The following is a 22,041-nucleotide window of genomic DNA, read 5'->3' as shown; positions in this document are numbered from 1 at the left end:
GAACCTCATACTGTCTGTAAGACACAGAGCTAGGCACCACAGACTTCAGGAGTTAGAACATCTGGTTGGCTAGAGCTGTGAGGCCACTGAGAGACTTATGCCATTTGAACCTTGGTCTTTTGACTTAACACCTCACCTAGAACCGTTTGCAGTACTGGGTGTTGTGGCTGGCTCTGTCTACAGCTTGAGATCTTAGAACAGAGGCTCCCTGGGGCAGTCTGGATGGCTCAGTGGTTTGGCGCCGCCTTCGGCCCAGGGCCTGATCGAGTCTCGCGTCGGGCTTCCTTTGTGCAGCCTGCTTCTCCCTCTGCCTGTGTCTCTGCTTCTCTCTCTGTCATGAATAAATAAATAAAATCTTAAAAAAACAAAACAAAAACAAAAAAACAGAGGCTCCTTGGGCCACTGCTGGCCCAGTTGCATTTTTTTCTTCTTTACCAAAGATGCCCTCCCAGATACTGGAGGCAGAATAATGAATGAACTCTCCCAAGTAGAAGTCAGAAGCTCCAGCCCCACAATGAAACCCACCTTCCAGCTCTCAGCTGTCCCTTCCTCTGTGACATTCCTGCCCCCCCTCAGGCACTGGGCTTCTCTGTAGTCATCTTATCTTTCCCCACCTATTTTATAACCATATAGCCCCCTGTAAAGACTTGGGTTTAAACTCCACCTAGGTTGGTCTCCGACCCCATGAGGTGACTTTGGACCTATTACTGGCCTTGTAGAAAATTAGCAGGTTTATATACAGAGGGGGAAAAAAAAGCTAGAAATGTTTTCATTAAAAACTCCTCCCATATTTCCATCTCTGTCGCATCACACTTCTCCCATTTACTCTTCTCTTCCTGAAACAACTTTATCTAGTCAAGAAAAAATAGTGCATAATTTTTGCATTCACTTTTGGTTCCTACCATCTGACACACTTTAAGTATCTTATTTCCCTTTGCTTATTTCACTCGTTTGTCGCAACAAACATCTAATTTTTTGAGGCCTGTTTGTCAGACACTGTGCTTGGTGTTGGGAATCAGGACTAAAGCAGCTCTATTGACAGAACTCACAGTCTAGCAGGGAGACAGACTTTGTAAACAAAGCTTACTGTGCACAGTTCAGGTAGGTGCAATGGGGCCGAGGAAGGCCTGGGCCTGCGAGATGCTTCTGAAGTCAGAATAACAGGACTCGGTGATCATTTCGGAGATGTTAGAGTCAGGGTCAGGAAGCTTTTGTGAACATCTGAGGTTTCTAGCTAGGGATTCAGGTTGATGATGTTGTCATTTAATGGAAACGGGGAGAGAAGGAAGCAGAGACAGTTTGGAGGGTTGGGGTGGGGTATATTATAGTGATGGGATCTTTTATCGGACTTCTCTGTGCTCACCAGAACTTCTCAGGCCAAAACGTGCGCCCTAACTGCCTAGTTGTTTTGTTAAAACGCAGAGGTGAACTTGGCGGGTCTGGGTGTGGCCTAAGAGACTGTATTTTTTTTTTTTTAAGATTTTATTTATTTATTCATGGGAAACAGAGAGAGAGAGAGACAGACAGACAGACAGGCAGACAGGCAGAGAGACAGGCAGAGGGAGAAGCAGGCTCCATGCAGGGAGCCTGACGTGGGACACTATCCAGGGTCTCCAGGATCAGGCCCTGGGCTGGCTGAAGGCGGCACTAAACCGCTGAGCCACCCAGGCTGCCCAAGAGGCTGTATTTCTGACAGGCTCTCAGATGATGGCCACTTTGCTGGACCACACAGAGCAGCACAAGGGTGCAGACCATCCAGGCAAGTGTGCAGGTGGAAGTGCCCACATGGGCCTTGGGAGTGAGGCCAGGACCAGGGTTAAAGGTTTGAAAGGCAGCCGAGAACAGGCAGGACATGCAAAACATGTAGAAGCCCCGTCAAAGTGGCTCCTTGGAGAGATGAAAAAGAGCCAAGCAGGCGTGGTTTGGGGAGCCTCCTGGGGAAGCCAGATAGGGTGAGAGCCAAGCACAGACTGTGGAGATGGGTCATTAAGTCACACGATGCTGGGAGAGGGCAGCCGCAAGAGTGGAAAGCGGAGGCTGCTACACACCTGGCCTCCTGCAGCTCCACCTGGAAACAGGTGCCAGCTGAGCTGGTGATTTGATTTGGAGAAGCTGCCCCGGGGGCAAGTGTATGTGAGAGAGTGACAGGAGCTGCCCCCTCAGGCAGAGGTGCCAGCCGGGCTGCTGACACATGCTGGCCAGGCTCCTCGTCACTGTCTCTTCGTGGGGTGCTCGCTGGCATGGAGCACGGCCGCTGTGGATAGGCTGATCCGGTGCTGGCCAGCAGGCAGCTGTACCTCTTCCCCGAGGGGGCCTCATACCGTTGGTGGACCAGCTTCCACACAGGAGCCAGGACTGAGCCTTCTGTTGAGCTCATCCATAGATGATTGAGCCTTCATCAGCCTCCCATTGACAGATCTTGTCCTAAAGCTTGTGCTCCAAAAGGCACTGCCTTGTGTCTATGCCAAATAGAAGCTTAGATCATACTGAGATCACACTGATGTTTCCTTTTCAAAAGTCTTATATTTCCAATTAGAAAGCCCAGCTCCAGGGTTTTCCCAAACACCTCTGGTCAGGACCTTGAAAATACACGTGTGCACAGAAACACCAAAGCACAGGACTGTGTCCCACAGGAGAAATGGGTAAGGGGGCAGGGCCTTCCAGGAAGCAGATGCCTTCCTGGTCAGCGGAAGTCAGGGAAGACACTCCAAAGGAGGTGGTAGGTATTGCAGCTGGATCTTCAGGGGTAAATCGACATGACTTTTCCACTTCTTTGCTTCTTGTTCTGGGAGAACTTGGACAAGACCACAAGATGAGAAAGGAGCTTATCAGTCGTTGATACTAACATAGGCTAAAAGGGCTTCTGCATGTTGTGACTGCTTCTCAACCCTTTCTGTGGATGTGAGAGTTATGGAATTTGCTAGGGGTGCCCGAAATGGCCCTTGGCTAAGACGACAGGACACAGCAGCCATTTGATCCAGTCCCCTCCTCTCCTTTCCTGAACCACTCTGTCTGCTGTCAGGCACAGCCTGTAACAAGGTGTTTGCCTGTCCTATCCCTCAGGTTACCCCTCTCATCACACCTGAGTGTGCCATGACTTTCAGTCATAAGAGGTTTTTGGCTGGTCCATTTCACAGACTGGAGTCTGGACTCCTGAATCTCTTCTTGTTCCATTTGTTATGTGATTTTCTTTTTACCAGTGGCTATCATAAAAGGGATACATCTCATCATCAGACCTTTAGAAAACACACAAAAATCTAAACAAAACAGTCCATGAACTTGTGATCTGGAGAGAACTACTTTTAATATTTTGATTTATCAGGGCACCTGGGTGGCTCAGTTGATAAGCATCTGCCTTCAGCTCAGATCTTGATCCCAGGGTTCTGGGATCAAGTCCTGCATCTGGCTCCCTGCTCAGCGGGGATCTGCTTCTCCTTCTCCCTTTGTCTGCGGCTCTCTCTGTCTGTGCGCTCTCTCTGTCAAGTAAATAAATAAAATCTTTGGGATCCCTGGGTGGCGCAGCGGTTTGGTGCCTGCCTTTGGCCCAGGGCGTGATCCCGGAGACCCGGGATCGAATCCCACATCAGGCTCCCGGTGCATGGAGCCTGCTTCTCCCTCTGCCTGTGTCTCTGCCTCTCTCTCTCTCTGTGACTATCATAAAAAAAAAAAAAAAAAAACAAAAAAAAAAAAAAAAAAAAAAAAAATAAAATCTTTTTAAAAAATCTTTAAAAAATATTTTGATTTATTACAATAACCTCTTTAGAAATTTCCTCTAAAAGCCATGTCATAAACAGCAAGATCAAAACCATTTTCATTCTACAGCCATGTAAAGTTTCCTATTAGCCACTCATATGTATTTTCACATTGAAACCATTCTGTAGGGACGCCTGGGTGGCTCAGCGGTTGAGCCTCTGCTTTCAGCTCAGGGCGTGATCCCAGGGTCTGGGATCGAGTCCCACATCAGGCTCCTTGCAGGGAGCCTGCTTCTCCCTCTGCCTCTGTCTCTGCCTCTCTCTCTGTGTCTCTCATGAATAAATAAAATCTTCAAAAAAAAAAAAGAAAAAGAAACCATTGTGTACATTGCCCCCCCCTTTTTTTTAAGATTTGATTTTATTTATTCATGAGAGGCACAGAGAGGCAGAGACACAGACAGAAGGAGAAGCAGGCTCTCTGTAGGGAGCCCGATGCAGGACTTGATCCGGAAGCCCAGGATCACGCCCTGAGCTTAAGGCAGACTCAGCCACTGAGCCACCCAGGTGTCCCCAGTGCCCTGTTTTTTGGAACCCAGTTTTGATTGGTTCTTCAGATTTCTCCTCCAATAAGACAAGAAATCCCTTTTTATCTTTGGGATTCTTGGGAGGAGCATCTTGGAGGGTTTCCCCAGACTAAGGGCTGGGCAGCACTGTGTGGCTGATGAAAAGGTGAGCCCAGAGGGCTGTGGTGTGCAGCCTCCAGCCTGGTGAGTTTTTTTTTTTTTTTTTTAGCCGCTAGCCTATTTTGCTGGGGGTTAAACCTGGTGTTACTGAAGCATTCCCCAGAGGTTATAGTCAGAGTCACTTCCATGCTGCAGGGCCGATTTACTGTGACCTGGGCAGGGTTCTTGAAAGACTGGTTTCCCTGGGCTCTCTGAAACACCTGGTTTCTGGCCAACAGGCAGCCAGGAGCCTTGGTTGGAAGGAGGCTCTGTTTCCCCCACCCTAGGTAGACTTACTCTCACACACACATGTCCCCCCCATACATATAAGGACAGGCTCACACATACACACACATATATATACGCACCTGCCCTCACACAGGCATGCTTAAACACACACTTACCTGTGCCCTCCCCTCCCCACAGGTAGGCAGACTTACACACATTTACTCCTCTAAGCAGGCTCTCACACACATACACAGATGCATGTACACACACACACGCACAGTCACCTGGAATCCTGCTTTATTTCTTTTTTTAAGATTGATTTATTTATTCATGAGAGACACACAGAGGCAGAGACACTGGCAGAGGAAGAAGCAGACTCCCTGCAGGGAGCATGATATGGGACTGGATCCCAGATCCCGGGATCATGCCCTGAGCCAAAGGCAGACGCTCAACTGCTGAGCCACCCAGGTGTCCCTGGAATCCTGCTTTAAATTTAGTCCTGGGGCACCTGAGTGGCACAGTCAGTTGAGTGGCCAACTCTTGGTTTTTGTGTGTTTTTTTTTTTAATATTTTATTTATTTATTCATGAGAGACACAGAGAGAGAGGCAGGCGCAGAGAGAGAGACAGAGACACAGGCAGAGGGAGAAGCAGGCTCCCTGCAGGGAGCCCGACGTGGGACTCGATCCCGGGACTCCAGGATCATGCCCTGAGCTGAAGGCAGATGCCTAACCGCTGAGCCACCCAGGGATCCCCAGCTCTTGGTTTTGTCTCAGGTGGTGGTCTCAGGATCCCAGGGATCGAGCCCTGTGTCAGGCTCCAAGATCAGCGGGGAGTCCGCTTGGGATTCTGTCTCCCTCTTCCTCTGTCCCTCCTGCTAGTACACTCACTTTCTTTTTTTTTTTTTTTAATATATTTTTTATTTATTTATGATAGTCATACAGAGAGAGAGAGAGGCAGAGACACAGGCAGAGGGAGAAGCAGGCTCCATGCACCGGGAGCCCGACGTGGGATTCGATCCCGGGTCTCCAGGATCGCGCCCTGGGCCAAAGGCAGGCGCCAAACCGCTGCGCCACCCAGGGATCCCTACACTCACTTTCTAATATAGATAAATAAAATCTTAAAAAAAAATTAGTCCAGCTTTCATCACACTTCTGTAAGTTTAAAAAGTGAATAAAGCTTATGCAAGCGGAGTTTATTTCATGAAAGGCTCAAAATAATGATTGACTCGGAGTCTCCAAAAAAATTTCTCTTTGGTTGCTGGTGATTTGGTTACCATGTTAGTGACCGTATCCATCTCAGAGGGCGGTGGTGAGGACTCAGTGAGGTAAGGCACATAAAGTGCTTAGCCTGGCGCCATTGTCCTCATACGATAAAGGTTAGTCTTTTTTTTTTTTTTTTTGAAGATTTTATTTATTTATTCATGAGAGACACAGAGAGAGAGAGGCAGACACACAGGCAGAGGGAGAAGCAGGCTCCATGCAGGGAGCCCGATGTGGGACTCCATCCCGGGACCCCAGGATCACGCCCTGGGCCAAAGCGGCGCTAAACTGCTGAGCCACCCTGGCTGCCCAAGTTTAGCCATTTTAAAAAATATTATTACTATCCAAAGGTGCCCCAGTTGGCGCTGATCCCAACTTGGGCTGCGATGGTTCTCATATATTGGCTCAAGTGGTAGGCTGCCCCACTATCTGGGCGTGGTGCCTTTCTTGGAATTCTCAATATATTGAGGTCAAAAGAGCCCACTATATAATTGCATGCTAATTCAGATACCATCTTATCTGGGTTCGAGTGTGTATATTGAGGGTAACAGAGGCCAGAGCTTAAGAAAGGAAATGTATGGAAGAGAAACTTAAAACTGAGCAGATTTTCCTCATTTACTCAGTTATTTGTTTCCTGCAAAGTGGAGAAACTTAAGCCTGCCATCCTGATTGCCTGCACATTTGCGTTCTATCTCCAGGAGCATAATCTGAGGATGGGGGGGTGGGTGGTGGTGGTGGTAAGCCTGGCAGGACAAGGGGCAGGGCCACATGTACCAGTTGCTCTTCTCCTTGGGTTGTTTCATGTCAGCATTCTGCCGTGGCCTGCTCCCTCACTGATGTCCCGGTTAGGAAGAGAACAGGTGAAGATAGAAAAGCAGGAGAATAGAGGGGGAATCCAGGGAGCAGAGATTCCCCAGGAGGCCCAGTCTCCCTGGAAATGCCCCCGACCCAGAGCTCTGGAAAAGGGTAACAGCAGAGAGCCGAAAGAAGGAAGAAGTGCCTTCATTAATGGTTAACCTTTATTGAATACTTAATTAATCTCCCAATGCTATAGATAGGAACTGAGACTCAAAGAGGGTAAGAATCTTCTCCAGACAGTGACAACTAACTGGCAACTCCAACTGTTCTCCTCCAGAGGACAAGCTCTTAACCTCTGCTCTGTGTTGCTCTTCACGAAGATTGTGGATATTAAGAAAGATGAGAAGATTGGGAAATTCCAGTCATTCCAGGCTGGAAAATTTATTGTCACTTCTAGATTTTTGTTTTGTTTTGTTTTTTTAAACTGAGGTACAGTTGACGTATAACGTGATACTTGTTTCAGGTTTACAGGATAATGATTCCATATTTTTATAGATGTTTGCCACAGTAAGTCTAGTTAACTATATCTGTCACTCACCATACATAGATACAAAATTTCTTTTTCCTGTGATGAGAAGTTTTAAGATCTATTCTCTCTCTTTTTTTTAAAAAAGATTTTTACATTTATTTATTTGAGAGGGACAGCACAAGCAGAGGGAAGAGGGAGAGGGAGAAGGAGGCTCCCAGCTGGGCAGGAGCCCCATGTGGGGCTTGATCCCAGGACCCCAGGATCATGACCTGAGCCAAAGGCAGACGCTTAACTGACAGCCACCCAGGTGCCCCTAGGATCTGCTGTCTTGGCAATTTTCAAATATATGATGTGATGTTATTAATTGTAGTCACCATGCTGGACATTACATCCCCAGAACTTCCTTATCTTCTAACTGGAAGTTTGTATCTTTTGACTACCTTCCCCCATATTACTCACCCCCTACCTCCTGCCTGTGGCAGCCACCTAGATTTGTTTTATTTTTTTATTTTTTTATTTTTTTAGATTTGTTTTAAAGTACACTTTTCGGGCAGCCTTGGTGGCTCAGCGATTTAGCACCGTCTTCAGCCCAGGGAGTGATCCTGGAGTCCTGGGATCGAGTCCCACAGCGGACTCCCTGCGTGGAACCTGCTTCTCCCTCTGTCTGTGTCTCGGCCTCTCTCTCTTGGTGTCTCTCATGAATAAATACATAAAATCTTTAAAAAAAAAAAAGTACACTTTTCATTGAGGCAAAGCGCATAAATCATAAGTGTATGACTTGATAGTTTTTCATGAAGGCACACCCCTGTGTAACTGCCACTGAGTTCAGGAATTAGAATATTACCAACACTGTAGAAGGGTGTACCCTCTAGGGTACCCTTCCAGTCAGTCAACTGTTCCTGTACCCCAGTCATCATGGGTTAATATTTTAATGTTTTCGGTTTCTGAACTTTTTTTTTTTTAAGATTTTTATTTATTTATTCATGAGAGACAGAGAGAGAGAGAGAGAGAAGCAGAGATATAGGCAGAGGGAGAAGCAGGCTCCACAGAGGGAGCCTGATGTGGGACTTGATCCTGGGACTCCAGGATCACACCCTGGGCCGAAGGCAGGCACTAAACTTGCTGAGCCACACAGGCATCCCCTGAACTTTTTTTTTATTTTTTATTTATTTTTTATTTTTTTAAAGATTTTATTTATTTATTCATGATAGTCACACAGAGAGAAACAGAGAGGCAGAGACACAGGTAGAGGGAGAAGCAGGCTCCATGCAGGGAGCCCGACGTGGGATTCGATCCCGGGTCTCCAGGATCGCGCCCTGGGCCAAAGGCAGGCGCCAAACCGCTGCGCCACCCAGGGATCCCTGAACTTTTTTTAAAAAAAAGATTTTATTTATTTATTCATGACAGAGACACAGGCAGGAGGAGAAGCAGGCTCCCTGTGGGGACTCTGATGTGACACTTGATCCCAGGACCCCAGGATCACTGCCCTGAGCCAAAGGCAGACAGTCAACCATTGAGCCACCCAGGCATCCCTGTTTCTGAACTTCTATAAGTGAATCATCTGTATGTGTCTTTTGTGTCTGGTGCTTTCTGCTCGACGTAAAGGTTATGAGTTTTATCCATGTTATATGTAGCTGTAGTTCATTCCTTTTCGTTGCTACATAGTATTTCATGATGGAAATATATCAAGATGTTGATGACATTTCGATTGTTTCCAATTTGGAACTATTTAAAAAAAGGCCACTAAAAATTGTTTGCTTGTGCAGGTCTTTTGATGATGTCACATAGGCATTTCTTTTTATTTATTTATTTATTTATTTATTTATTTATTTATTTATTTATCATTATTTCTTTTTTACATAGGCATTTCTGTTGGGAATATACCTAAATGTGGAATTGCTAGGACATAGTACAGGCACAAGTGAGACAGTTTTCTGGAATGCTCTTTGCTCTAATCAGTTTACATTCTTGTCCCCACAGGAATAAACTGAATGTAAACTGTATTGTTGGCTCTTTATTTATTTCATTTTAGCCAGTCAGGTAGGTGTGTGATCGTATCTCGTTGTGATTTTATTATACACTTCCCAAGTGACTAATGATGTAGAACACATTATCATATGCTTAGTATCCATTACGGGTTAGTGCTTTTTATATACTCTTTAAATTCTTTGCCTGTACACAAGTTAGGAATCTGGTATCTTGTGCTATCTTCTAGAAGATATCTTCTAGAAGATGTTTGCTTTTCACATTTTGATCTGTAATCCTTCTGGGATTTATTTTTATTTCTGAGGTGTTACAGTCTGATTCTTTTTTAAAACCATATGGATTAGCCAGTTAGTCCAGTACTGCTTATTGCAAAGACTGTCTTTCCTCACTGAGCTGTGGTGTATGTGTGGGTCTGTCTCTAACTCTTAGATTCTATTGGTCTGTTTGTCCTTGTTCTAGTATGACATTGCCATATTTGGAGTTTTCTAATATGTATCGATATTTGGTAATAATTATTCTATTCTTTGTTCTTCTTCAAGATTATCTTGACTATTCTTTCACTTTTTTCCTGAGAATGTAATGGAATTGGATTGAATCTAGAGATCCACTTGAAGACCTGACATAATGACGAATCATCCAATCCATAGACATGGTGACTTCATTTGTTGATGCCCTCTTACTTTCTTCTCGATAATGTTTCTTGTTGAAGTCTTACATATCTTTTCTTAGATGTATTCCAAGGTATTTGATGATCTTAAGAGGTGCCTTTAAAATCTTGTTTTCTGAAATGTTGGTTGCACATTGTTCCAACTCAGGTGTGCTGCACAGATCTGTGCTGCACAGATCGATGCTTGCCACCCGGAGTTAGCGTGAGACCCACAGCCATCCACATGCTCCCTGCACTTCAGATACCAGTCACAAGTTGCCCCCCCCACCCCACTGGCTGTAAATTTAGGGTTCCCGCGACCCCCCCTTCAGGTTTAATGATTCACTATAATGACTTCTAGAATTCAGAGAAGTGCTACACTTACAGTTTTGTTTTAAAAGATACACATAGGATGAGGTCTGGAAGTCATGGATGCTGAGCTTCCACACCCTCTCCCACTGGGGTTGGGGTGTGTCACCCTCTGGGCAGGGGTTGGGGTGTGTGCTAGAGTGAGGGTGTGTCACCCTCTGGGCATGTCAGTGTGTTTACAGTGAGAAGCTCCATTGAGCTCTGGGGTACAGAGGGTCTTTCTTTTTTCCTTCCCCACCCTCCCTGGGTACAGTCCAGTTTTTATCAGGATTTCATTACCTGGGCATGAATGATTTAGTTATTGGCTATGCAATTGGACTCAGTCTCTAGCACGCTTCTTTCCCTGGAGGTAGGACAGCTGAAAGTTCTGACCCTCTAATACTTGGCTTTCCTGGTGACCAGCCCTGCCCTGAAGCTATCTAGGGGCCCACCTGGAGTTGTTCATTAGGATAACAAAGCCACTTCTGTTACTCAGGAAATTCCAAGAGATTTTGAATCTCACTCAGTTCAGGGAGCCGGAGTCCAAGACCAGATATATTCTTTATAACACAACACAAGTGTGGATAATTTTTGTATAGTGACCTTGAATCCATTGGTCTTGTTAAATTCACTCATTAATTCTGATAGTCTATCTTAGATTCTTTTGAATTGTTCACACACATGATTATGTTGCCTGTGAATAAGGACAGTTTTATTTATTGCTATACCTTATATATTTTGTATCTTGTTCTTGCTTAATTTCATTGGCTGGGACCTCTAGTACAATGTTGAACTGGTGACAGTGGGCATCCTTGCCTCATTCTAGGTGTCAGGGGGAAGCTTTCCTAATTTGTCAGTAGGTATGATTTTAATGTAGTTTTTTGGTAGATTTCCTTATCAGATCAAAAAGTTTCCCTTCTTTTTTAATTGGCTAAGAATTTTTGTAATAAATAGATGTTGACTTTTACCAAATGCTTTTTAAATAACTGTTGAGATGATGGAATGATTTATCTCCTTCGTTCTGAATTTCACTGATTGATTTTTTAAGATTCACCCATAAACATTTATTGCATAACTGGAATAAACCAGACCTAATCATGATGTATGATCCTTTCCACGTATCGTTGGATTTGATTTGCCAATATCTTTATTTAGAATTTTGGCATCTGTGTTCATGAGAGAGCTCTACAGCTGTTTTTTCCAGCCATTAAACAATCACCGAGGAAGGCATTGTGAGACAGCTCTGGTAGGGTTTTTTGTTTTTGTTTTATGGCAGGAAAAATAACTGTTTAGTAGTTAAGTCCTTTTCCATCTTCTAAGCCCAGTTCAGGTGAGCAAGTTTGAACATATCAAGGAATATTCTTGCCCTCTTCCACCTCCTCCCTCTGTTTCTACTTGTAACAGTATAAGCCCCACATCAAATGTTGCTGCAGTTTTTCTCCCTCTTCAGGTTTGGATGTGAGGTCTAGGATGATTTTTATAGTTTGTAAATTCTGAACACAGTGTGTGATTACCAGTTCCCAATGGGAGTTCACCAAGATTTTTTTAAAAAGTGCTTTTTCTCTCTTTATGTGTGTATGCACCTGTGTGTGATGTGGATGGGATTACTAGGTTAATTAAGTAGAAAGCTAGCCCCAAACTTTAATGTATCTTGATGTCAGTAGCTAAGCATTTAGCAGAATATCCTGTTAACATCTTCAGGACATACACACATGGGACATATGGGCTCATTAATAATGGTCAGTCTTTTAGATTGATTATTTTGTAGGTTACCAGCTGGTTGCACAAACAGGGCCAAAGAATGGGTGCCTCACATGGCAGTAAGGGAGCTTTGAGTCTGTAAGCAGTTGAGCAGAGAGGTATGATGAGGAAAGGGGCTCCTCCTGGTGGGGGGATGGGTTGGAAGGCTCGATGGCCAGGAGCCAGGATAACAGAGGATGAGGCCAGCGGTGCTCCTGAGAAGAGAGGACTGGTGGAAAGGGAGAAGCAGTTTGCTGTGAGGATCCAAAGTGGAAAGGAGGCTGGGGACCCCCATGGCACCTCTTGATCGATTGCTTGCCCCTGCCCTTCCCATGCTCAGGGAGGCATTGTCAGCCAGGCCAGGGCCAGTGTCTCCTCTCCACTTCATTTTCTTCTGCTGCGCAAAATTGCTCTAGTTCCGTGTGTTCCTCCCTGCCTTCTGAATTGTCCCTGGTTGCCACATCCCTGAGAAGACATCAGCGGTAGATCTGACCACACTCCTGAGATAACCTAAGAAACTTAAAAACAAAACAAAACACCCAAACCTATCTTTTGACCCAGTGATTATCCTAGAAATGTATCTGAAGGACACAGAGATATAACCAAATGTACTTACTACAAAGATTTTTGTAATGGCAAAAAACAAAAAAAAAGGAGAGGGGGCACAATTTAAGAGCCCAGTGGGAATTGGGATTATTTACACATGTGTACAATGAAATATTATGAGGCCTTTCAATTTTTAAAAATATTTTTATGACATGGAAAAATACAGAGAATATGAACTATTTATAAATTATTTAATTTAAAGAGTAATTAAAAAAAGATAGTTACTAGTAGTTGTGTTTGGAAGGCAGGATTAAAAGTAATCTTAATGTCCTTCTTTGTACTTTTGTTACCAATAACAGGAAAAAATATATATATACAAATTAGGTGTAAAAATCTTTATCAGATTGGGGAAATTAGAACACTTGGTGTTGATGATTTTAAGGAATTATGTATTTAGATGTGGTATTGTGTTCTATTGTGGTCTGTGTTTTGAAAGAGTCCTTATCTTTTAGTGATACTAACTGAAATGCCTGTAAAATTTATAGATGTTTACAGATAAAATCTGAGATTTGCTTCAAAATAAGCCAGCGGGTAGGAGGAAAGAGGAAACAAGATTGGCTGCAGGAGTTGGAGTAGTTAATTGTGAAGGGCCCTGAGGGTGTAATTATATTATTTCCTGTACTTTTGTAGATGCTTGATATTTTCCATCATAAAAGGTTAAAAAATTAGAGACTACCGGCTAAATGAACAATCAAAGGCACGAAGGCTAAATGAACAATCAAAGGCACTGAAGACCCGTCCCTGGGTGAGAGACCAGTCTTAGGGTCTCCTTGACATCCACTTGCCAACAGCTCCACCCTTGGGGTGCTTGGGTTGAAAGATTATTTAGAGAAGCCCCATTTCTGAATTCTAGTTTACTCCCCCTGCCCTCCCACACAATGTGATCCTGGGCAGACCTTCCCTGAGCCTCAGTGTCCTCCTGTGAATAGTAGTTGTGCAAGGGATAGTGCCTGGGCTCCCCTCCCTGGAACATGCTCAGCCCCACTGTTCCATAGCTGGGGGGAGGGGGACCCAGAGGAGGGGGACACCTGACTAGCTACTCTGAAAGGGACAACTAAGGTCTGGCCATCCTTTCAGAGCTCTAAAGGAGCTCTCCACACTTTTTTGTTCATGCTGACCTATGAGAAAAAACGTTTTTTAAAAATCTGTACCTCCTTTCATTCAAAAATTGTATACATGTACCATTTTACCCATATGTATATTATAAAACAAACACAAAAGCTTTTAAGATGATGAAATAATCATTATTTTGAGATGTCTTGGTAGTTTCCACTTCAGGTTATCTCTAGTACATGCTTTATATTCTTCCTCAAGGCACAAAGCACCCTTGTGGGATTCATCATTACTGATTGGTGACTATAAGTTGATGTTTCAAATAGTTTTCTTGACAGTTTAGAATTATCTTAGCTACCCATTCCTCAGTTCCCCCATTACTGGTGTTCCCCACTGCTGGCTGATAGAGGGCTGGCAGGGGGAGGAGAGGGCCAGCTCTGGACTTTGTAGGTGCATGTTTGCCTCACTCTGGGATTTCCTAGCTGGTGGGGTAGGTGGGTGGGGAGTCTGGTTAAACAACTGTCTGTTTAATGAGCATTAATATGGTCACGAGTGCTCAACATAATCTGTAAGCCCGTGACATTGGGCACACCTCATCTGTAGTTCCTCTCACTTTACTGGAGAGCCATGGAGTGAGGATGAGAACCCCTTCCCACGGGGTCCGGACGCATGCACACCTGCTCAGAGCCTACTGTCCGTCTGTATATACATGAAAGCTAAAGTTGTTTATTTATCTTGGAATACAAATAGATGTGAATGGAGTCTGGGATGAATACCCCTTTGGAGACCCTGTCCTAGAAGGTCCCAAATGGGCAGTGTCAGGCTGTGTTTTGTCTTGCTCAGAATGGCTGGGCAAGTCTCCTGGTAGGTCTCTAGAAATGCTTTTCTGTTTTGGCCAGCTGGCCGCAAAGTCTGCATTTCCCTTTCCCTTTTCTCTGTGGCTGGCCTTCTGTCATTTCCTCTCTTTTATTTTTCCTGCTTCACTCAGTTTTTTCCTTTTTTGTCTTGCCTTCCATTTTCCTTTTCTTTTTAAAAACATGACCAGCTATACTGGCTGTATTTATTGATGGCTTACTTATTGGGCACCTGCTGTGTATTTATAGCCTCACGGCCAGGCATTAAGGAATGCATCAAGAACCACCAGATATAACTTCTGGCAAGAGTAGAAATCGGGAAGGGAGTTTGGAGATTTCTGTCAGATTTGGCTGGTGCCCAAACCCTTTGACCTAGAAGCTTCACTGCTGTACCTGTATTGGGATCTCATGTGCATCAAATGACAGAGCACAGGAAACAAGTGTGTGTCCATTAGCAGAAGAGAGAGAGAGGGTTAAATCCACCCTGGCAGATCCACCAGCATAACACTCCATAGGGGAAGTAGAGGGAGTTCTGTGCTCCAGTGACATCGCTGAATGTGAAATGCAAGGTACAGAAAGGTGTAGTGTATTCATAATTAAAATGTAAAAATAAAGTAATATATTTATTGTAGAAACTTTTTAAAAAAATATTTTATTTATTTATTCATGAAAGACACAGAGAGAGAGAGAGAGGCAGAGATTCAGGCAGAGGGAGAAGCAGGCTCCCTGCTGGGAGCCCCATGTGGGACTCCCCGTATCACGCCCTGGGCCCAAAGGCAGGTGCTAAACTGCTGAGCCACCCAGGGATCCCCTGTAGAAACTTTTAGAAAGGAGGAAAATGATTAGGAAATGAAAGTCCCCCTTATCCCACCACTCAGAATATGAATATATTTAGTGTGTTTTCTAGTAAGTCAACAATGAACCAACTGTATTGCTTTCTTCCACCCCTCAATATGAGACATCATTCTTATCCTTTCTGATTATAAATGTAAAACTAAGAAAGTAATATATGCTGATTTTAAAATGCATTAAGCAAAAGCAGAAGAAACTGGTGTAGTTCGCTTATTTTCTTGTTTTGTAACTTTTTGCTTTACACAATTGGTGAACCACTGTCTCTTTAAATATATTTCTGTCTACATCAGCCTAATTTTTAGTGGCTGCAATACTGTGTCATAAACCACACTGGATGGACCCTCGTGGGCACAGCTTGCCCACTGGCCTGGGTTTTCCCTTTGTCTTAAGGTCTTTCCTAGAAGTGGAAGACATGGCTGAGGCCAAGGTCTTGCACGTTTTCCATGTTGACACATGCCGCCAAATCCTGAAGAAAAGAATGTCATCATTCTCTCCAGTACAGGACTGTTTTAGTCTCTGTGGTCCACCAGTATATTTTTATTTATTTATTTAAAAATATTTATTTATTCATTAGAGATACAGAGAGAGAGGCAGAGATATAGGCAGAGGGAAAAGGAGACTCTCTATGGAGAGCCTCATGGAAACTCAATCCTAGGACCCCAGGATCACGACCTGAGCCAAAGGCAGATGCTCAACCACTGAGCCACCCAGGCGTCCCAGTATATTTTAATTTATATTAAAATTGAGGGTCTCATTTGTGTTCTTTCAAGTGGTTTACTGATTAAACAGCTCACTCCCTGGCCCTCTCTGCTTAGGGATACTTAGGGAAACTTCTTTTTGTGTGTAGCTCTCCCACCCGCTTGTTGAGGGGTGCTGGGGTGGAGGGCTGTACGGGCGGGTCTGTCTCCTGCTGCGTTGCTCCTCTGCTTCCTCACCAGGCCAATGCTGCCCCGCCTGCATCTTCTTATTGGGATGGGCTGCCCCTCCTGCTGATGGAGGTCAGCACTATTAATAGTCAGCTTAATGCTGCCCCTGACTTGGGTGGAGGGAGGAAAGAGGGGGATTCCCAGGAAATCAGGGTGCTCTGTCACCTGCAAGTGCAGACCTATGGACTGCGGCCGTCTTCTGGCAGCCAGGCCAGCACCTCTTCCCAGGGGAGGTGCCCAAGCGCTCAGGGCCTGTGCTGGGATCCTGGGAGGTCAGGAGGTGGGTTTGTTGGGGTACCAGTGAGGAAAATGCCTGGGACACCAGTCTTAGGTAGTGGCAATGGCATATGTCTGATCTGAGGCCTCTGGATCTTCCACACGAGAAAAAGCAGCTGGAGTTGGTGAATAGGGCCCTGTCCAGGACCTTGTGGACTTTGAAACCCAGCACACAGTAATGTCTTTTTCTTACAGTCTTTGAGAGATTATAAAGTTTTTTTTATTTTTATTTATTTTTATTTTATTTTTTTATATGGAGAGAAGAAGAGGACACAGCAGTTTGCTAATAAGATGGGCACTGTGGAAGGCAGGTGACTGGGCTTTCTGGGGCCTCTGGAGACCAGTCTGTGTGTGTCCAGCAAAGAATGTGGGGGTCTGCTGTGTTCCAGGCGTGTGAGGGGAGGGGATGCGGTAGCGCGGAGGGGAGTGAAGTCACAGAGTGGGCCTGACTGAGCTGGACGCCAGTGGACTGCCTAGGCAGCCAGCAAGTGCTGCTGGAGGGCGAGGGGACAGCTGCGGCGCCCAGGGCTGAGCCCACCAGGGCTGAGCCGAGGGGGGACAGGTAAAGAGGTAGGGTTGTGGAGGGACTCAGGTTCTGGGGCCTCTCACTCCTTGCCCGGTTCCAGGTGGGAGAGGGCTGTGAAGAGGCCTCGCTGAGGTTCTCTGACTGGGAGGAGGCCCGGCTGGACAAAGGTCGATGAAAGGCAGAGTGGGCAAGCTTGCCAGTCAGGTGTGGCCCAGAGCAGACCGAGGGCGGCTTCGAGATGCCTCCTTTCCCACGGCCAGGGTGCCCTGTACCAGCAGTGCAGGAGTTTAGAAGGCCCAAGAAGCCCTGGGTCCTTCGGGGAAGCAGTGTGACAGTCTTTTTCAAAGTTATACTAATGGATGTGTTTCTTTCTGATTATAAAATTAATGCTATTGACTATGGAAAGGTTGGAATTTCTCTTCAGAAAAGTATAAAAAAGAAAACAAACCATTCTGAACCCCCCCCCCCCATACTTTTAGGTTTAATCATATGAAATTGCCATTTTTTCTGGGTCAAAAATAGCCCAATATCAGTAATTTTCCATGGATCAGCAAATATAAGCATTTTGCTGTATTTCCTCAGTCTTTTTTTTTTTTTTTTTTTTAGAATAAGGACCACTTTAAAAAGGGGGGGGGATTCCCAGCTTTTGGGGTTAGATGTATTATTTAAATTTTCATGTTCCATTCTCATTCCAGCCACCCCCAAGATCCAGTTATCCAGTTGAATGGACACTAGTAATAAAATGAGGTAACTCATTAAAATAAAAATTCTATGTTAGATTTAAATTTCATACAATGAAGATCATAAAAACGGGTCCTCAGTTGGCTATTTTATTTATTATTTTTTTAAAGATTTTTATTTATTTATGAGAGAGAGGCAGAGACACAGGCAGAGGGAGAAGCAGGCTCCATGCAGGCAGCCTGACACAGGACTCGATTCTGGGTCCCCAGGATCACACCCTGGGCTGAAGGCGGCGCTAAACCGCTGAGCCACCCGGGCTGCCCTGGCCATTTTATTTTATTTTATTTTATTATTTTATTTTTTAAAAGATTTTATTTGTTTATTTATTCATGAGAGACACAGAAAGAGAGAGGCATAGACATAGGCAGAGGGAGCCTGATGTGGGACTCGATCCAGAATCTCCAGGATTACGCCCTGAACCGAAGGCAGACAAGGCAGACAAGGCAGACGAAGGCAGACAAGGCAGACGCTTAACCGCCGAGCCACCCAGGTGTCCCTGGCCCTTTTATTTTAAAAGGTACATTAAAAATGATTTTGAATTACAGAAACTTCTTAATTACTAAAGTTCAAAAGAATGCTTATCTAGTCTTCATCCATTTCCCCCTTCAGATTGATTACATTTCTTCTCCTAAGGAATATCTGCATGAATGAGTCCTTTATTCTACAAATATCCATTAAACACTTGCCGCGTGCCCCTCACTGTTCTGAGTTTTGGGGACACAGACCAAAGCCCATGCTGTAATGCAGCTCAAAATCTAGCATAAACGATAAATACAATGAATAAATATATCCTATATTCTAAGTGATTTATTTTTAAAAAGATTTTATTTATCTATTCATGAGAGACATGGGGGGCGGGTTAGAGACACAGGCAGAAGGAGAAGCAGGCTCCATGCAGGGAGCCTGATGTGGGACTCCCAGGTCTCCAGGATCACACCCTGGGCCAAAGGCAGCGCTAAACCGCTGAGCCCCCCAGGCTGCACTATTCTAAGTGATTTAATGGTGACTAGGGTCTAAGTGACTAGGGTTGGGGTGCTCGAAGAGGGGTTGCAGTTTTCACTGAGGCCCTCAGAGGAAGACCTATGGTGAGGGCAAGCTGCCCGGTTATGTCGAGGAGGAGCAAGCCAGGCAAAGGGAGCAGCCTCTTATATAAGGAATAACAAGGAGGCTCACCCAAGCACTGGAGAGAGAGAGAGGAGGAGGGATGTGGGAGGTCAGCACCAAGGGCTCTGGAGACCTAGGCCACTTTGGAGGATGAGGCTTTTACTTGCAGTGAGATAGAAGCCGCTGGTGGGATTTGCGGAGGTGTGAGGTGACCTGACTTTGCTCCTCTTGCTGCTGTATTGAGATCTGACCTGGGGTCCAGGATAAGACAGGCTGCTGACGGGCAGCCTGGGTAGCTCAGCAGTTTAGCACTGCCTTCAGTCCAGGGTGTGCTCCTGGAGACCCGGGATCGAGTCCCCTGTCGGGCTCCCTGCATGGAGCCTGCTTCCTCCTTTGCCTATGCCTCTGCCTCTCATGAATAAATAAATAAAATCTAAAAACAACAACAACAACAAAAAAGACAGGGAGCTGACTAGAGGCTAGTCTAGCTGCCTGGATGAGATGGAGATGCATGTGGTCCAGAATGTGACAGTAGCAGAAGAGGCTGCCAGAAGAGGCTAGGTTCTAGGTGTCCCATGCCGACAGAGCTGACAGGATCTGATGGGGTTGGATCTGATGGGGTTGGATATAGAAGGGTGGGGAAGGAGAGGAGCACAGTTTACTCTCCCATGGCCTGATCTACTGGATAGATAGAGATGGGGAAGGCTGGGGGAAAGAAACTCAAAGAACTTGGTTTTGGCCAAGTGGAGTTCAAGGTGTTAGGCATCGGATCCAGGAGCTAGTTAGCTGTCAGCCAGCAGTTAGGTATAGAGCTTGGAGGGTACAGGAGAAGGCTGGGCTGCAAATGTTTATTTGAGACTTTGACATACAGTTTGTGTTTAAAGTCATGAGGCAAGGGTCCAGGTCCAAGGACTGAGCCCTGGGACCCTCTCACAAGGTCGGAGGGAAGGAGCAGCCCCTGAGGTCAGAGAACACCAGGAGAGCTGTGTTGCTAGAAGCCAAGGAGAAAAAGGATTTCCAGCAAGCGGGGGAGAGTGACCCTTGGTCAGAAGCTGCAGCCTGAGCATGAGACCCCATCACTGGAGGTCATTGGTGACTTGGCAAAAGAGGTTTTCTGGGCAAGGAGGAGAATCTTCTGCTAAGAACATTAAAAAAAAGCCCCCTCTTGGCAGACAAATTAGAAAAAGGGCAGCGCAGTTCAGGGTCCCACGGCTGGGCCAGCAGAGGGTAACCGACTGTCCCTCAGCCCAGCATCTGTGTTTGGGGTCCCAGCTGGCCAGCCACAGTCAGCACCAACACATTGGGTTCTTAGTGCACAGAACAGAGGTGACTGTTGGCGGTGCCCCAGGTGTGTACACCTACGAGTTACCTGTCTCTAGAGGGCACCTGCACGCACCAGTGATGCCACACACAAAGGAGCCTCAGAGAGGAGGCCTGAGGACTGTGATGGCTGCAAGATTGGGCTCAAGGAATCAGCTCATTTCCTCTGCAAGATGGATATTTCTGCCCTTTCGGGAAGCCACCAACCTTTCCCTGTGCAGTTCAGTGCAACCCGTGACTGTGCATCAGGATTTGCTGTGAACCTGTGGTTAATTGGAGGTTCATAGGGAAAAGGACATTTTTCTCAGGTTATTGAAGCTGTGTCTCTTCTGCGCTGGGGGTGCTGACTTCTAGGCTCTGAGCAAGGCGCTGCTAACTGAGCCACATTCAGACATACCCCATTCCTTGGGAATGTGCCAATTCCTTGGGGTCTGTGCCAGTTTAGGCACAGAGGGTCCTTGCCCACCCTGGTCTCTCACTAGTTTCCCTTTGTTCCTCAATTTTTGTTTTTCCCCTGATTTTTTTCTCAGTTAAAAAAAAATTCTAGGGGATCCCTGGGTGGCTCAGCGGTTTGATGCCTGCCTTTGGTCCAGGGCACGATCCTGGAGTCCTGGGATCAGGTCCCACATCGGGCTCCCTGCATGGAGCCTGCTTCTCCCTCTACCTGTGTCTCTGCCTCTCTCTCTCTCTCTCTCTGTGTCTCTCATGAATAAATAAATAAAATCTTTAAAAAAAAATTCTAGAAAAAAAAATTCTAGAAAAAAAAATTCTAGAGTAAAACCTGCCCATCAAATAGAACAGTATTAGAAGAGCACAGAGTGAGGGATAATAGGGCCTCTCCCCCAGAGCAGTCGTGGCCCCAGTCAGTCCTTCTAGTTCCACTGCTATTGATTTAGGTTGTTTTGGGTTTGAGTTGTTAAAAACAACATTCTAATGAACCTCTTTGCTTCTGTGTCTTTCTGCTTTGGGGAACGTTATATCCAACTTCCCACCAGTGGAATTAATGAGTGCCAGGTTAGGGACCTTTGGTTTTGAGTCATGCTGCCAAATAGGCCTCCTGAAATGCGCCCGTTTACCTGCCCACCAACCAGAGGACTTCTGAGGGTGTGCTTGTTTTGCTTGTTTCCCCCAACACTGGGCATTACCAATCTTAGAGCATGCCAGTCTGGAAGGTGGTAAAAGCTACTTTGCTTTAACTCTGGTTCCTGCCTGATGGCACAGTTTATGCAGCTGGCTGCCTTAGACCACTGAGAGCATTGTTTCTGTCTTTAGAAGGCATTCCAGGGTGGGCAACCTCCAGCAGGCAGAGAGGCCTGGGGGCCAGATGAGTACCTTGCTGCCCGCTGGAGAACCTTGACGGCCCTCTTGTTCTCTCGTTGGCTCACATCTAGCAGACATTGGGAAGCTATAAGTTTTTGATTGAATCTAGCCATGGATCTGTCTAGGTCTGGTCTGGGTGCATGGTTCTAGCAAGGTGCTGAAAGTTTATAACTCGGAGCTGGAGATGAGTGTATGATGAGCATACTTTCACACACAGTGACTGGCACGTGTGTGAAAGTTGCACAGAACACCACTCCCACCTTCATCCCATGTGGTATATCCTTTGATATCTTTTTCCTTTATTTTATTTTTTTTAAAACGCTGGTCCTGAGATCTGGTACTCCCTGAAGTTCGAGGAGTGTATCCGGGGTTGGGGGATTTCTCATGGCCTTGGAGACTTGGAAAATGCCCTCTGCAGAGAAGTCCATAGACTGGGGCCCTGAGACTAGGTTGTGAAGGGAAGCTGCCCAGGAGACCCTGGCTTGACCTTCTTAGCTCTCCCAGGGCTTTTCCC

General features: G+C 45.7%; 1 protein-coding gene across 3 annotated transcripts in view; it reads left to right on the top strand.

Annotated features, from left to right (window-relative positions):
* CNNM4 (cyclin and CBS domain divalent metal cation transport mediator 4) overlaps positions 1–22,041 on the top strand; it is a 39,839-nt gene that overhangs the window by 5,375 nt on the left and 12,423 nt on the right. The window lies entirely within an intron of this gene.

Source organism: Canis lupus, chromosome 10 (genome assembly GCF_003254725.2).
Source record: "Canis lupus dingo isolate Sandy chromosome 10, ASM325472v2, whole genome shotgun sequence".
NCBI lineage: Eukaryota > Metazoa > Chordata > Mammalia > Carnivora > Canidae > Canis > Canis lupus.
This window is presented reverse-complemented; position numbering and strand designations above follow the sequence as displayed.